The following is a 16,428-nucleotide window of genomic DNA, read 5'->3' on the forward strand; positions in this document are numbered from 1 at the left end:
ATCATGCACACAGCAACACTGCTGCTGTTCTATTGTGTAATCTTTGGTCAATTTTAAAATATAATGAACAAAAATATAAACACAACATGCAGGTATTTCAAAGGTTTTACTGAATGACTGTTCATATGAGGAAATCTGTTAACTGAAACGAATTCATTAGGCCCTCTTCTATGGATTTCACATGACTAGGCAGGGGTGCAGCCATGGGTGGACCTTGGAGGGCATAGGCCCACCCACTGACCCACTGGGGAGCCAGGCCCAGCTAATCACAATGAGTTTTTCCCCACAGACAGAAATACTCCTCAGCCCCCCCCCATTCTCTATAATGATGTTGGAGGCAACTTATGGTAGAGAAATTAACATGACATTTTCTGGCAACAGCTCTGGTGGGCATTCCTGCAGTCAGCATGCCAATTTCATGCTCCCTCAACACTTGAAACATTGTGGAATTGTGTTGTGTGACAAAACGGCACGTTTTAAGTCGCCTTGTATTGTCCCCAGTCACAAGGTGCACCTGTGTAATGATCATGCTATTTAATCAGCTGTTTGATTGGCAATTGAGAAATGCTTATTAACAGGGATGTAAACAAATTTGGGCACATTTGAGAAAAATAAGCTTTTTGTGCGTATGGAGAACTTGAGGGATTTTTTATTTCTCCTGATGAAACCTACACTTTAGATGTTGTTTATTTTTTGTTCAGTGTAAAAATAAGATTATAAAATGTAGCAGTATGCTCTGAAAGCTGTCCTTCAAACAGCCTTTTCAATTATGCATATACTAATGGTCTAACTTTCCCTCCTCCCTCCCACAGAGACTGATTTTACTGACTGCAGCTCCCTTGACTTGACCTAGCAAACACTGGCTGACTAGTTGATTGACTTGTCTGACTGAGGACATTGTTCTGCACCGATTAAGCTTCTGTTTCTCTGTTGCTCATGAAGAAAAACAAGATTTCAGTCTTGGGGGACAGTTACTGATGTTTGTCTCCCATAAGACACCATAGGTGCAAAGCCAGTATCACTTCCTCAAAATAGTCAGAATGAATAAAACATTTTACATCTAGCTAAGGTGCAGTGTTTTTCAAGTAAAAAAACATGCAACGTGTTGTCTTATGTAAACAAAGTCAGATTCGCTGCTGTAAGATTGGATGGAGCAACATCACTGCAGCTGTGAGTCCTGTGTTAGTGAGCATTGTCGAAATCAAAACCCAACCCTCTATTAGCCCAAGTCATGACGAACTCGATTACAAAACTCAGTTTTGGACAAGATTGACTTTATTACCAAAATTGTAGTAAAATTTGACACTACAATAAATGTGTCTGACTAATATTGATGCCACAGAGAAAACGTTCTATCAGAGAAGTTGTTTATTGCCATCAGGTGTGCTAGCCACAACTACTGGTAGCTTAAGGTAAATTCACACTACGGAGACGGAAGGTACTGAGAGTTGCACTGTGTTGCAATTTGGCTGACCCCTATTTAGTCGACTGGTCGGTTGTTTGGTTGATCAAGATTTTTTGTTGTTGTTGAGAAGTGGCAAATATATATTTTTTTAAATACGGATAAAAAAATTGAGACTCCTATGGTAGGTACACCTACAGATCATCCCTTAGCAGTAGTACTATAGACTACTTTATCACGGACCTCAACCCAGAGTCTCTCAGAGCGTCCACAGTCAGCCCACTGACCTCAACCCAGAGTCTCTCAGAGCGTCCACAGTCAGCCCACTGACCTCAACCCAGAGTCTCTCAGAGCGTCCACAGTCAGCCCACTGACCTCAACCCAGAGTCTCTCAGAGCGTCCACAGTCAGCCCACTGACACCCCTATCAGACCACAGTCAGCCCACTGACCTCAACCCAGAGTCTCTCAGAGCGTCCACAGTCAGCCCACTGACACCCCTATCAGACCACAGTCAGCCCACTGACCTCAACCCAGAGTCTCTCAGAGCGTTCACAGTCAGCCCACTGACCTCAACCCAGAGTCTCTCAGAGCGTTCACAGTCAGCCCACTGACCTCAACCCAGAGTCTCTCAGAGCGTTCACAGTCAGCCCACTGACCTCAACCAGAGTCTCTCAGCCCACTGCGTTCAGACCACAGTCAGCCCACTGACCTCAACCCAGAGTCTCTCAGAGCGTTCACAGTCAGCCCACTGACACCCCTATCAGACCACAGTCAGCCCACTGACACCCCTATCAGACCACAGTCAGCCCACTGACACCCCTATCAGACCACAGTCAGCCCACTGACACCCCTATCAGACCACAGTCAGCCCACTGACACCCCTATCAGACCACAGTCAGCCCACTGACACCCCTATCAGACCACAGTCAGCCCACTGACACCCCTATCAGATCACAGTCAGCCCACTGACACCCCTATCAGACCACAGTCAGCCCACTGACACCCCTATCAGACCACAGTCAGCCCACTGACACCCCTATCAGATCACAGTCAGCCCACTGACACCCCTATCAGACCACAGTCAGCCCACTGACACCCCTATCAGACCACAGTCAGCCCACTGACACCCCTATCAGACCACAGTCAGCCCACTGACACCCCTATCAGACCACAGTCAGCCCACTGACACCCCTATCAGACCACAGTCAGCCCACTGACACCCCTATCAGACCACAGTCAGCCCACTGACACCCCTATCAGACCACAGTCAGCCCACTGACACCCCTATCAGGCCACAGTCAGCCCACTGACACCCCTATCAGACCACAGTCAGCCCACTGACACCCTATCAGACCACAGTCAGCCCACTGACACCCCTATCAGACCACAGCAAAATCAGTCAACTTGAACAGAGCAATACTCAATCACGAGGCATCAAACCAAAGGAACTGAGTAATATACAACAAATGCAATGGATGGAAGGAAAGTAGTGTAGAAAACTACCAAAAGACAATTGGGCAACCACATATTCAATCCCTTTTAGACAATTTCCTGGACAAAACGTTCCACTGTAATAGTGAAGGTGTAAACTTGGCAGTAGAAAACCTAAACACTATATTTGGCCTCCTTGTCAAATCTGAACATTTCAAGTCGACAACCTAAGAAAATGAACAACAGTGACAAACTGTTTTATGAGGAATGCAAAAACCTAAGAAATAAATTGAGAACCTTATCCAACCAAAAACCTAGACCCAGAAAAACTGAGCCTTCGCATTCACTAAAATCACTCAAACAATACAGAAATACACTCCAGAAAAAGAAGGAACAGCATGTCAGATATCTGCTTAATATAATTGAAGAATCCATAGAATCTAACCACTTGTCTGAAAATTGGATAAACCTAAACAAACAACTCTTCATGTTGTTATCTATCAAAATCGGATAGATGGATAAACCACTTCTCCAATCCTTTTGGCTCTATAACAAAGAACAAACAGCAAAAATATCTACATGGTCAATTACCAATCATAGAATCAGCTGTTAAAGACTACCAGAACCCACTGGATTCTCCAATTACATTGAATTAACTTCATGACAACTTACAAACCCTCCAACCCTGTGGTGTTGATGGTATACGACATTAAATGATCAAATATACAGACCACAAATTCCAATTGGCCATATTAACGTCTTTAATCATCCTCATCTTTGGCATCTTCCCCAATTTAGGCAACCAAGGACTAATCACCCCAATCCACAAAAGTAGGGACAAATTTGACCCCAATAACTACCGTGGGATATGTGGTAATAGCATCCTTGGGGAAATCCTCTGCATTATCATTAACAGCAGACTCGTACATTTCCTCAGTGAAAACAAGGTACTGAGCAGATGACAAATTGGCTTTGTACCAAATTACCATGCGGCAGTCCACGTATTCACCCTGCACACCCTAATTGACAAACAAACAAACCAAAGCAAAGGCATTGTTGATTTCAAAAAAGCTTTTACCTTAATTTGGTATGAGTGTCTGCTATTCAAATTGGAAAGTGGTGTTGGGGGGAAACCTAAGACATTATTAAAATGTACACAAACAACAAATGTAATGTTACATTTGGCAAAAAAACACCCATTTCTTCCCATAGGGTCGTGGGGTGAGATAGGGATGTAACTTGAGCCCCACCTCCTTCCACATATATATCAACAAATTTGCGGGGACACTAGAACAGTCTGCAGCACCCGGCCTCACCCCACTAGAATCTGAAGTCACAGAGCACACAACAAATTATACATACCTCAGCCTAAACATCAGCACCACAGGTAACTTCCACAAAGCTGTGAACGATCTGAGACAAGGCAAGAAGGCCCTTCTACGGCATCAAAAGGAACATCAAATGGCAAATAATGCTTTAAGCAGTTATAGAATCCATTGCCCTTTTATGGTTGTGGGGTCTGGGGTCTGCTCACCAAACAAGGATTCACACAATGGGACAAACACCAAATAATGCATACAGAGCAGAATTAGGTACCTGATAATGATTTTAAATCCAGAAAATTCTTCAACCACCTAAAAGGAAGCGATTCCCAAACCTTCCATAACAAAGCCATCACCTACAGAAAAATTAACCTGGAGAAGAGTCCCCTAAGAAAGCTGGTCCTGGGGCTCTGTTCACAAACACAAACAGAGCACTAGGACAGCAACACAATTAGACCCAAACATATCATGAGAAAATACAAATATAATTACTTGACACATTGGAATGAATTGTCCAAGAAACTGAGCCAACTGGAATGCTATTTGATCCTAAACGGAGAGTACACAGTAGCAGAATACCTGACCACTGTCACTGCCCCTAACTTGAGGAAAGCTTTGACTATGTACAGACTCAGTGAGCATAGCCTTGCTATTGAGAGAAGCCGTCGTAGGCAGACCTGGCTCTCAAGAGAAGACATGTGCACACTGCCCACAATACAAAATGAGGTGGAAACTGAGCTGCACTTCCTAACCTCCTGCCAACTGTATGACCATACATTTGCCAGATTATACAGATACACAAAGAATTTGAAAACAAATCCAATTTTGAAAAACTTACTATTTGTTCTACATTAATAGTGAAGAGATCAAAACTAAGAAATAACACATATGGAATCATGTAGTCAACAAAAAACAAATCAAAATATATTTGAGTTTCTTCAAAGTAGCCACCCTTTGCTTTGACAGCTTTGCCCATTCTTGGCATTCTCTCTTCACTATTAATCTACAATGTAGAAAATAGTAAAAATAAAGAAATACCCTTGAATGAGTAGGTGTGTCAAATTTAAAAATAAAAATACTGGTCCCCAGCAGGAAACAAACCCACAACCCTGGCATTTCAAGTGCCATGCTCTACCAACTGAGAGAGAGAGAGAGAGAGAGAGAGAGAGAGAGAGAGAATGTGTGTCACTTTCCCTGGGGGCCTGTCCTACTGACTGTGTGACCTCTTCAGGTGAGGGCAGAGGAGATGGCCACCAGTGTTCTCATCCCCTGTCAAGGTTCTATTGTCATTCAAAGCAGGAAAGGACTGAGTGAGAGAAGCAAGGGGCTGAGGAGGGGGACATCTTGGCTTAGCTTCTTTCCACCTAGCTGGGTGGTTAATGCCATCGAACGAATGACCAGAGATATTCATTCACTCACTCATTAGTCTCTGAAACTTTTAGGCCACTCAACCCTCTATCCTCCCGCTCTGCTTCCTCTCCCCCCTCTCTCCTCCTTCCTCTCTTCTCGCTCTTTCTCCTTGTTCAGTCCATTCCCATGCATACAGTGCAGCTCTTTGTAGAGCTCTCACCCGTAATAGTACTGCTGGGTGAGTTGAGGTTACATTCCCCGCACTGCCGCATTCCACTGTTTACCCCCCCCCCCCCCCACAACATACACTTATGCGTCGGGGGTTGCCTCTCCATGGCACTGACACAATATTCAATTGAATTAATGCACAGTTGCATGGCACGGAATGAGAGATTTATCCTGGGAAACCAGGTCCTGGATGGACAACGTGGGGGTGAAAAAACACTTCCATTTATTACAAAAGCTCATTAAGGAGAAAGGTTCAATCTCACTGCTAGCTAGTCCCAGACAGACATGTTACATATCCAGGGTGGCTAAATAAAACCAAACCAGGCAGGAGAGGATATGTCTGCTGCTTCTCTCTTCATAGACACCAATAGGAAGCTGAGTGATTTGGAGTCATAGCTTGATATTTAGCTGCCTAGCTTCTCTCATTCTGGGAAAGGCAGCACAGGTATGAGTTGTAGGGAATGTTTTTCATTTTCACTCTGGTCTAGTATACGCTGGGCTACAGCCAATGAGATATATACAAATACAGTTGAAGTCGGAAGTTTACATACAACTTAGCCAAATACATTTAAACTCAGTTTTTCACAATTCCTGACATTTAATCTGGGTAAAAATTCCCTGTCAGTTAGGATCGATCACCACTTTATTTTAAGAATGTGAAATGTCAGAATAATAGTAGAGAATTATTTATTTCAGCTTTTGTTTCTTTCATCACATTGCCAGTAGATCAGAATTTTACATACACTCAATTAGTATTTGGTAGCATTGCCTTTTAAATTGACTTCAACTGCGTGTATATATATTTATATATATACACACAGTATACACCATTTACTACAGCGCTGTATTGCTTCTATGTGCAGTCAGCCCCATCTCGTGGTGATCGGTGGGAAATGCAATTGAGGATATTTTTTGAATGGGCTTTGTATGAATGGTACTTCCTCAAAGGTTTTTAGCAACTCCCCTCTCTCATTTGTATACTTTGTGTAATATCCTTGAATTCTATGGGTGACACTCCTTTTCCTTCTCTCTCACTCGGACAGGCTCTAAGGCGGTACATTGAAGTGAAGGGGTGGAGTCATGAGCCTTCTGGCACACTAACTGAAGGAACCAGAGTAGCAGGTCTGATCAGGTGGGTTGCTGCTATGCTCTGTGGGTGTGCATGTCTGCCTGTTGGTGTGTCTGCTGCCCTTGTGTGTGAGAGTGTACAGGAGAGTGTGTTCTGGAAAACCCTTTATTGTGTCTGTTTATTTGTAGCTTAGTGTGTTTCTGCCTTTCTTTTGTATATAAACTCAGCATAAAAATAAAAGTCCCTTTTCAGGATCCTGTCTTTCAAAGATAATTCGTAAAAAATCCAAATATCTTCACAGATCTTCATTGTAAAGGGCGTAAACACTGTTTCCTATGCTTGTTCAATGAACCATAAACAATTAATGAACGCATGCACCTGTGGAACGGTCGTTAAGACAGAAAACAGCTTATAGACTGTAGGCAATTAAGGTCACAATTATGAAAACAAAGGACGCTATAAAGAGGCCTTTCTGCTGACACTGAAAAACACCAAAATAAAGATCCCCAGGGTCCTTGCTCCTCTGCTTGAACGTGCCTTAGGCATGCAGATGTGGACAGCGCAATAGATTGCAATGTCAGTACTGTGAGACGCCTAAGACGGCGCTACAGGGAGACAGGATGGACAGCTGATTGTCTTCGCAGTGGCAGACCACATGTAACAACACTTGCACAGGATCGGTGCATCCGAACATCACACCTGCGGGACAGGTACAGGATGGCAACATCAACTGCCCGAGTTACACCAGGAATGCACAATCCCTCCATCAGTGCTCAGACTGTCCGCAATAGACTGAGAGAGGCTGGACTGAGGGCTTGTAGGCTTGTAGACATCACTGGCAACAATGTCGCTTATGGGCACAAACTCACCGTCGCTGGACCAGACAGGACTGGCAAAAAGTGCTCTTCATTGACGAGTCGCGGTTTTGTCTCACCAGGGGTGATGGTCGGATTCGCGTTTATCATCAAAGGAATGAGCGTTACACTGAGGCCTGTACTCTGGAGCGGGATCAGGTTGGAGTTGGAAGGGCCGTCATGGTCTGGGGTGGAAGTCACAGCATCTTCGGACTGAGCTTGTTGTCATTGCAGGCAATCTCAACGCTGTGCGTTACAGGGAAGACATCATCCTCCCTCATGTGGTACCCTTCCTGCAGGTTCATCCTGACATGACCCTCCAGCATGACAATGCCACCAGCCTAACTGCTCGTTCTAATAATAATAATAATAATAATAATAATAATATGCCATTTAGCAGACACTTTTATCCAAAGCGACTTACAGTCATGTGTGCATACATTCTATGTATGGGTGGTCCCGGGAATCGAACCCACTACCCTGGCGTTAAAAGCGCCATGCTCTACCAACTGAGCTACAGAAGGACCACTGTTCTGTGAGTGATTTCCTGCAAGACAGGAATGTCAGTGTTCTGCCATGGCCAGCGAAGAGCCCGGATCTCAATCCCATTGAGCACATCTGGGACCTGTTGGATCGGAGGGTGAGGGCTAGGGCCAGGGCCATTCCCTCCAGAAATGTCCGGGAACTTGCAGGTGCCTTGGTGGAAGAGTGGGGTAACATCTCACAGCAAGAACTGGCAAATCTGCTGCAGTCCATGCGGAGGAGATGCACTGCAGTACTTAATGCAGCTGGTGGCCACACCAGATACCGACTGTTACTTTTGATTTTGACCCTCCTTTTGTTCAGGGACACATTATTCCATTTCTGTTATGTATGTGGAACTTGTTCAGTTTATGTCTCAGTTGTGGAATCTTGTTATGTTCATACAAATATTTAAACTGCGTTTGCTGAAAATAAACGCAGTTGACAGTGAAAGGATGTTTCTTTTATTAAGCCTAACTGCCTGACTAAGGCTCAATCACAACAATGTGGAGTCGTACTGAAGCAGGACTTTCATTCCATAGCAGTTTGACATGTAACAGTTACATTTCATTCACTCACTCATTTTCTGTCATTTCTTGGGATTAATGATTAACCAGTGGAAGCAATAAAAATGCCAAACTACTGTTCAGAAATGTTTTATACCCAAAGTTTTAGAGTCCATACACAGATTGGCTACATAGCCAAGCATCCATAGATATACATGTATTTTTATCCTCCCCAATAAGCAAGAAAATAGTTAGCTAGCTACCTTTATTCAGCTGCATTACATGCCAAATATCTTCAATCTCTTGCGTTAACATATTCCTCTTAACTGTACATTTTCTGCATGATTCCTGATGAAGTAATAATTACTTACATTTGCTTCCATCCTAGTTTATTGTTTTCTTAAAGTAACTCGACAGGGTTGGGTCTCAGAGCTTCATGGGAGTTTTCAGAAACACTAGATGTGAAGTCTGCATTTTGGAGGGCCAACTAGAAGTTGAATTGGGACACACTATGACTCGATGGGGCTTGTGGGATTGCACAAACCAGGGGGTATTGGGATTGAGCCTAAGTGTTTGCTGACTAACTGTTTTGGGCTCCTGACTGGTGCAGTGGTCTAAGGCACTGCATCTCAGTGCTAGAGGCGACACTACAGACACTGGTTCGAATCCAGGTTGTATCTCAACCGGCCGTTATTGGGCGTCCCATATGGCGGTGCACAATTGGCCGAGCGTCGTCCAGGTTTGGCTGGTGTAGGCTGTTGTTGTAAATAAGAATTTGTTCTTAACGGACTTGCCTAGTTGAGTAAAGGTTAAAGAATATATATATATACACATCCTAGATCTGAATGAATGAAATATTCTTATTAAATACTTCTTTCTTTACATAGTTGAATGTGCTGACAACAAAATCACACAAAAAATGATCAATGGAAATCAAATTTGTCAACCCATGGAGGTCTGGATTTGGAGTCCCACTCAAAATTAAAGTGGAAAACCACACTACAGGCTGATCCAACTTTGATGTAATGTCCTTAAAACAAGTCAAAATGAGGCTCAGTAGTGTGTGTGTGGCCTCCACGTGCCTGTATGACCTCCCTACAATGCTTGGGCATGCTCCTGATGAGGTGGCGGATGATCTCCTGAGGGATCTCCTCCCAGACCTGGACTAAAGCATCCTCCAACTCCTGGACAGTCTGTGGTGCAACGTGGCGTTGGTGGATGGAGCGAGACATGATGTCCCAGATGTGCTCAATTGGATTCAGGTCTGGGGAACGGGTGGGCCAGTCCATAGCATCAATGCCTTCCTCTTGCAGGAACTGCTGACACACTCCAGCCACATGAGGTCTAGCATGGTCTTGCATTAGGAGGAACCCAGGGCCAACCGCACCAGCATATGGTCTCACGAGGGGTCTGGCAGTCAGGCTACCTCTGGCGAGCACATGGAGGGCTGTGCGGCCCGTCAAAAGAAATGCCACCCCACACCCTTACTGACCCACCGCCAAACCGGTCATGCTGGAGGATGTTGCAGGCAGCAGAACATTCTCCACTGCGTCTCCAGACTGTCACGTCTGTCACATGTGCTCAGTGTGAACCTGCTTTCATCTGTGAAGACCACAGAGCGCCAGTGGCAAAATTTGCCAATCTTGGTGTTCTCTGGCAAATTCCAAATGTCCTGCACGGTGTTGGGCTATAAGCACAACCCCCACCTGTGGACGTCGGGCCCTCATACCACCCTCATGGAGTCTGTTTCTGACCGTTTGAGCAGACACATGCACATTTGTGGCCTGCTGGAGGTTATTTTGCAGGGCTCTGGCAGTGCTCCTCCTGCTCCTCCTTGCACAAAGGCGGAAGTAGCGGTCCTGCTGCTGGCCTCCTCCACGTCTCCTGATGTACTGGCCTGTCTCCTGGTAGAGCCCCCATGCTCTGGACACTAAGCTGACAGACACAGCAAACCTCTGTGCCATCCTGGATGAGCTGCACTACCTGAGCCACTCGTGTGGGTTGTAGACTCCGTCTCATGCTTCCACTAGAGTGAAAGCACCGCCAGCATTCAAAAGTGACCAAAACATCAGCCAGGAAGCATAGGAACTGAGAAGTGGTCTGTGGTCACCACCTGCAGAACCACTCCTTTACTGGGGGTGTCTTGCTAATTGCCTATAATTTCCACCTGTTGTCTATTCCATTTGCACAACAGCATGTGAAATGTATTGTCAATCAGTGTTGCTTCCTAAGTGGACAGTTTGATTTCACAGAAGTGTGATTGACTTGGAGTTACATTGTGTTGTTTAAGTGCTCCCTTTATTTGTTTGAGCAGTGTATATATTTGAAATTATATCTGTATGATATGGGCCTACTGAGTGCTAGTGATTCTAGCAGCCCTGTTAGGCTGGATCTCAAATGGCACCCTATTCCCTATAGTGCATTACTATTGACCAGAGCCCAAAGTAGTGCACTATATCGAGACAGAGGCAGCGACTCACCGCACAGATGGCCCAGCTGGTGTCTTCTGGGAAAGTTGAATAGTTCTCTCTCTCTCCTCCCTCTCTGTCCTCTCTCTCTTTGTTCATCTCTATTGCTCTCTCTCTATCATGCTTTCGCTCTCCTGCTTTCTCTCTCTCTCAACTCTACTCTGTAAAAGACAGATTGTCTGAAGGGCTTATAGAAAATGTAACATGTCAAATGAATTTGGTTTCCATGACTTTTTATTAAAACAAGGCAGGGAAACATTTAATGGAGTCTTTAATGTGTTAAAAGGGCTTGGTGTTTTAATGTGTTGCTTGGAGGGAAGACCCTGCTGTGCACACAATTACCTCAAATGACCCTGGTGCAGACATTGTGGAAAGACTGGTTCAAAACTACACACAAAAACAAAATAGAGTTATATGGTCCATAGATCTCTAGACACCGCAAAGTGCACGGCCCTATAATTTTACAAGTATCAAAGAGGCTATACATAAATACTGTATATACACTGTTTTCGGAATGTATTCAGACCCCTTGATCTTTTCCACACCCTTATTCTAAAATCTATTGTTTTTTTACTCATCAATCTACACACAATACCCCATAATGACAAACCAAAAACAGGTTTTTAGAAATGTTTGCAAATGTGTAATAAATAATAGTAATGTTAATGGGAATGTCACATTTACATAAGTATTCAGACCCTTTACTCAGTACTTTGTTGAAGCACCTTTGGCAGCGATTACAGCATTGAGTCTTCTTGGGTATGACGCTACAATCTTGGCACACCTGTATTTGGGGAGTTTCTCCCATTTTTCCTCTGCAGATCCTCTCAAGCTCTGTCAGGTTGGATGGGGTGCGTTGCTGCACAGCTATTTTCATGTCTCTCCAGAGATCGGGTTCAAGTCTGGGCTCTGGCTGGTCCACTCAAGGACATTCAGAGACTTGTCTCGAAGCCACTCCTGCATTGTCTTTGCTGTGTGCTTAGGGTCATTGTCCTGTTGGAAGTTGAACCTTCGCTCCAGTCTGAGGTCCTAAGTGCTCTGGAGCAGGTTTTCATCAAGGATCTCTCTGTACTTTGCTCCGTTCATCTTTCTCTCATCCTGACTAGTCTTTAAGTCCCTGTCGCTGAAAACATCCCCACAGCATTAGTTAAGTAAAGGTTAAATAATATATATATATTCTGTAGGGATGGTGCCAGGTCTCCTCCAGACGCAATGCTTGGCATTCAGGCCAAATAATTTGATCTTGGTTTCTTCAGACCAGAGAATCTTGTTTCTCATGGTCTGAGAGTCTTTAGGTGCCTTTTGGCAAACTCCAAGCGAGCTGTCATGTGCCTTTTACTGAGGAGTGGCTTCCGTCTGGTCACTGTACCATAAAGGCCTGATTGATGGAGTGCTGCAGAGATGGTTGATGTTCTCCAATCTCCACAGATGAATTCTAGAGCTCTGTCAGTTAAAAAAAAAATATATATATATTTATTTTTACCTTTTAACTAGGCAAGTCAGTTAAGAACAAATTCTTATTTTCAATGAAGGATTAGGAACAGTGGGTTAACTGCCTTGTTCAGGGGCAAATTGACAGATTTCTACCTTGTCAGCTCAGGGATTCGATCCACCAACCTTTTGGTTAGTGGCCCAATTCAACTAATCGATGGGCAGTGGCTACCTGCCTCCCCAAGAGTTACCATCGTGTTCTTGGTCACCTTGCTGACCAAGGCCCTTTTCCCCCGATTGCTCAGTTTGGCCGGGCGGCCAGCTTGGAGTCTTGGTGGTGGTTCTACATTTCTTCCTTTTAACATTATGCATGCCACTGTGTTCTTGGGGACCTTCAATGCTGCAGACATGTTTTGGTACCCTTCCCCAGATCCGTGCCTCGACACAATCCTGTCTCGTAGCTCTACGGACAAATCCTTCGACCTCATGGTTTGGTTTTTGCTCTGACATGCACTGTCTACTGTGGGACCTTTATATAGACAGGATTGTGCCTTTCCAAATCATGTCTAATCAATTGAATTTACCACAGGTGGACTCCAAGTTGTAGAAACATCTCAAGGATGATCAATGGAAACAGGATGAACCTGAGCTCAATTTCGAGTCTCATAGCAAAGGGTCTGAATACTTATGCAAATTAGGTATTTCAGTTTTTCATTTGTAAAATGTATAAACTTGTTTTTGCTTTGTCATTATGGGGTATTGTGTGTGGAGGTGAGGATTGCTGAGGATTTGTTTATTTTATCCATTTTAGAATAAGGCTGTAATGTAACAATGTGGAAAGAGTCAAGGGGTCTGAATACTTTCCCAAGGTATGTATCAAGAAGCAGAGAGTCCCTATCATGGTAGCATAGAGGCTTGTCAGTATCAGAGAGGCCCTATCATGGTAGCATAGAGGCCTTGTCAGTATCAGAGAGGCCCTATCATGGTAGCATAGAGGCTTGTCAGTATCAGAGAGGCCCTATCATGGTAGCATAGAGGCTTGTCAGTATCAGAGGCCCTATCATGGTAGCATAGAGGCCTTGTCAGTATCAGAGAGGCCCTATCATGGTAGCATAGAGGCTTGTCAGTATCAGAGAGGCCCTATCATGGTAGCATAGAGGCTTGTCAGTATCAGAGAGGCCCTATCATGGTAGCATAGAGGCCTTGTCAGTATCAGAGAGGCCCTATCATGGTAGCATAGAGGCCTTTACAGATCTGTCTCTCAATTAAATTTCAATTAAATTGAAGGGCTGTATTGGCATGAGAAACATATGTTTACATTACTAAAGCAAGTGAAATAAATGATCAAAAAAGGATCAGTAAACATAACATTATACTCATAAAAGTTCCAAATAGCATTCTAGTTTGCTCAGTTTTTTTGTTAATTACTTGACACATTGGAAAAAACTATCTTTATGTTTTCTCATGATTTGTTTGGGTCTAATTGTGTTGCTGTCTAGGGGCTCTGTGGGGTTTGTTTGAACAGAGCCCCAGGACCAGCTTGCTTAGGGAGTTCTTTTCCAGGTTAATTTCTCTGTAGGTGATTGCTTAGTTATAGAAGGTTTGGGAATAGCTTCCTTTTAGGTGGTTGTAGAATCTAACTGCTCTTTTCTGGCTTTTGATAATTAGCGGGTATCAGTCTAATTCTGCTCTGCATGCATTATTTGGTGTTCTATGTTGTTCACGGAGGATAGTTTTGTAGAATTCCGCATGTGGAGTCTAAATTTGGTATTTGTCTCATTGTGTGAATTCTTGGTTGGTGAGCAGACCCCAGACCTCACAACCATAAAGGACAATGGGTTCTATGACTGATTCAAGTATTTTTAGCCAGATACTAATTGGTATGTCGAATTTTATGTTCCTTTTGATGGCATAGAATGCCCTTCTTGCCTTGTCTCTCAGATCATTCACAGCTTTGTGGAAGTTACTTGTGGCGCTGATCGTTATCGTTTTTGTGTGTGCTCTAGGGCAACGGTGTCTAGATGGAATTTGTATTCGTGGTCCTGGCGACAGGACCTTTTTTGAAACACATTATTTCTGTCTTACTGAGATTCACTGTTAATTCTCCGTCTGACAGAATCTGTGCAGAAGATCTAGGTGCTGCTGTAGGCCCTCCTTGGTTGGGGACAGAAACACTAGAACATCAGCAAACAGTAGACATTTGACTTCAGATTGATACATATGTTGGAGGTGGGTGTTACACGCGTGTGTGTGTGTGTGTGTGTGTGTGTGTGTGTGTGTGTGTGTGTGTGTGTGTGTGTGTGTGTGTGTGTGTGTGTGTGTGTGTGTGTGTGTGTGTGTGTGTGTGTGTGTGTGTGTGTGTGTGTGTGTGTGTGTGTGTGTGTGTGTGTGTGTGTGTGTGTGTGTACATGGATTTTATCATATCTTATGTTTTTCCCCCAACACCATTTTCCCTCAGTTTGTTTTGTAGACCCTCATGTCAAATTGAGTGTAACACCGTACCCAAACCGGCCGTGCGTAAATTGATTTTGACCCCCACACCAAACGCGATCACGACACGCAGGTTGAAAAATCAAAACAAACTCTGAACCAATTGTATTAATTTGGGGACAGGTCGAAAAGCATTAAACATTGATGGCTATTTAGCTGGCTAGGTAACTTTCCTAGTTACCACGACGCCCAAACTCAGTTCATGTTTCAATCACCCACGTAGGTATAACCAATGAGGTGATGGCATGTGGGTATCTGCTTCTATAAACCAATGAGGAGATGGCAGAGGCAGGACTTGCACGCAGTCAGCGTTACAAATAGAACTCAAATAGAACTTTTATTTTAGCGCTTGGCAACACAGATGCTCGTTGGCGAGCACAAGCGATGCGAGTGGTGTAGTCAGCATGTAAAGCTTTTTTGAAATCAACAAAGCATGAGAAGACTTTGCCTTTGTTTTTGGTTTGTTTGTTTGTCATTTAGGGTGTGCAGGGTGAATATGTGGTCTGTCGTACGGTAATTTGGTAAAAAGCCAATTTGACGTTTGCTCAGTACATTGTTTTCGCTGAGGAAATGTACAAGTCTGTTGTTAATGATAATGCAGAGGATTTTCCCAAGGTTGCTGTTGACGCATATTTCTCTCGGTAGTTATTGGGGTAAAATCTCAATCTTTTTCACTCTTTCCTTTCTTTCTCTCTCTCGATCTCAAGTTTACTCTGTAAAAGACAGACTGTCTGAAGTGTCACATGTCAAAATAATTTCATTTCCATCACTTTTTTTGAAACAAGGCAGGAAAACATTTATTGAAGTCTTAATGCATTATAATGTGTTCATTTGTCGCATGGTGGGAAGACTGGGCTACATACATACATACATACATACATACATACATACACACATACACACACACACACACACACACACACACACACACACACACACACACACACACACACACACACACACACACACACACACACACACACACACACACACACACACACACACACACACACACACACACACACACACACACACACATACATACACACATACATACATACATACATACATACATACATACATACATACATACATACATACATACATACATACATACATACATACATACATACATACAAATTAATACATCTGTGTATAGACACAGCAAGTGGCCCTGAGCTGTTCAAATCTTCATCTTGACCTCTTCTCAACCTGAAATCTGTTAGGTGCTCTTGGGAAGGCCTGTTAGGTCAGAGGCTCAGACCAAGGTTCCTGTGGTGCAGATGTACAGTAACAGCCTGTTTAAGAGATATTGAGATCTTCTGTGAGGTATTTGATGGAGATATTCCGTAGT

The 16,428-nt window shown here is 43.8% G+C and overlaps 1 protein-coding gene across 2 annotated transcripts in view; it reads left to right on the plus strand.

The window, feature by feature from the left end:
• Positions 1–16,428, plus strand: part of mpp7a (MAGUK p55 scaffold protein 7a) — a 288,163-nt gene that overhangs the window by 52,984 nt on the left and 218,751 nt on the right. For both annotated transcript variants that reach the window (XM_046292386.1, XM_046292387.1), the window contains exon 2: positions 6,778–6,866. The gene's annotated coding sequence lies outside the window, so the exon portion shown is untranslated. The remainder of the gene's footprint in view (positions 1–6,777; positions 6,867–16,428) is intronic.

This window comes from Oncorhynchus gorbuscha, linkage group LG12 (genome assembly GCF_021184085.1).
Source record: "Oncorhynchus gorbuscha isolate QuinsamMale2020 ecotype Even-year linkage group LG12, OgorEven_v1.0, whole genome shotgun sequence".
In the NCBI taxonomy this organism is placed as follows: Eukaryota; Metazoa; Chordata; class Actinopteri; order Salmoniformes; family Salmonidae; genus Oncorhynchus; species Oncorhynchus gorbuscha.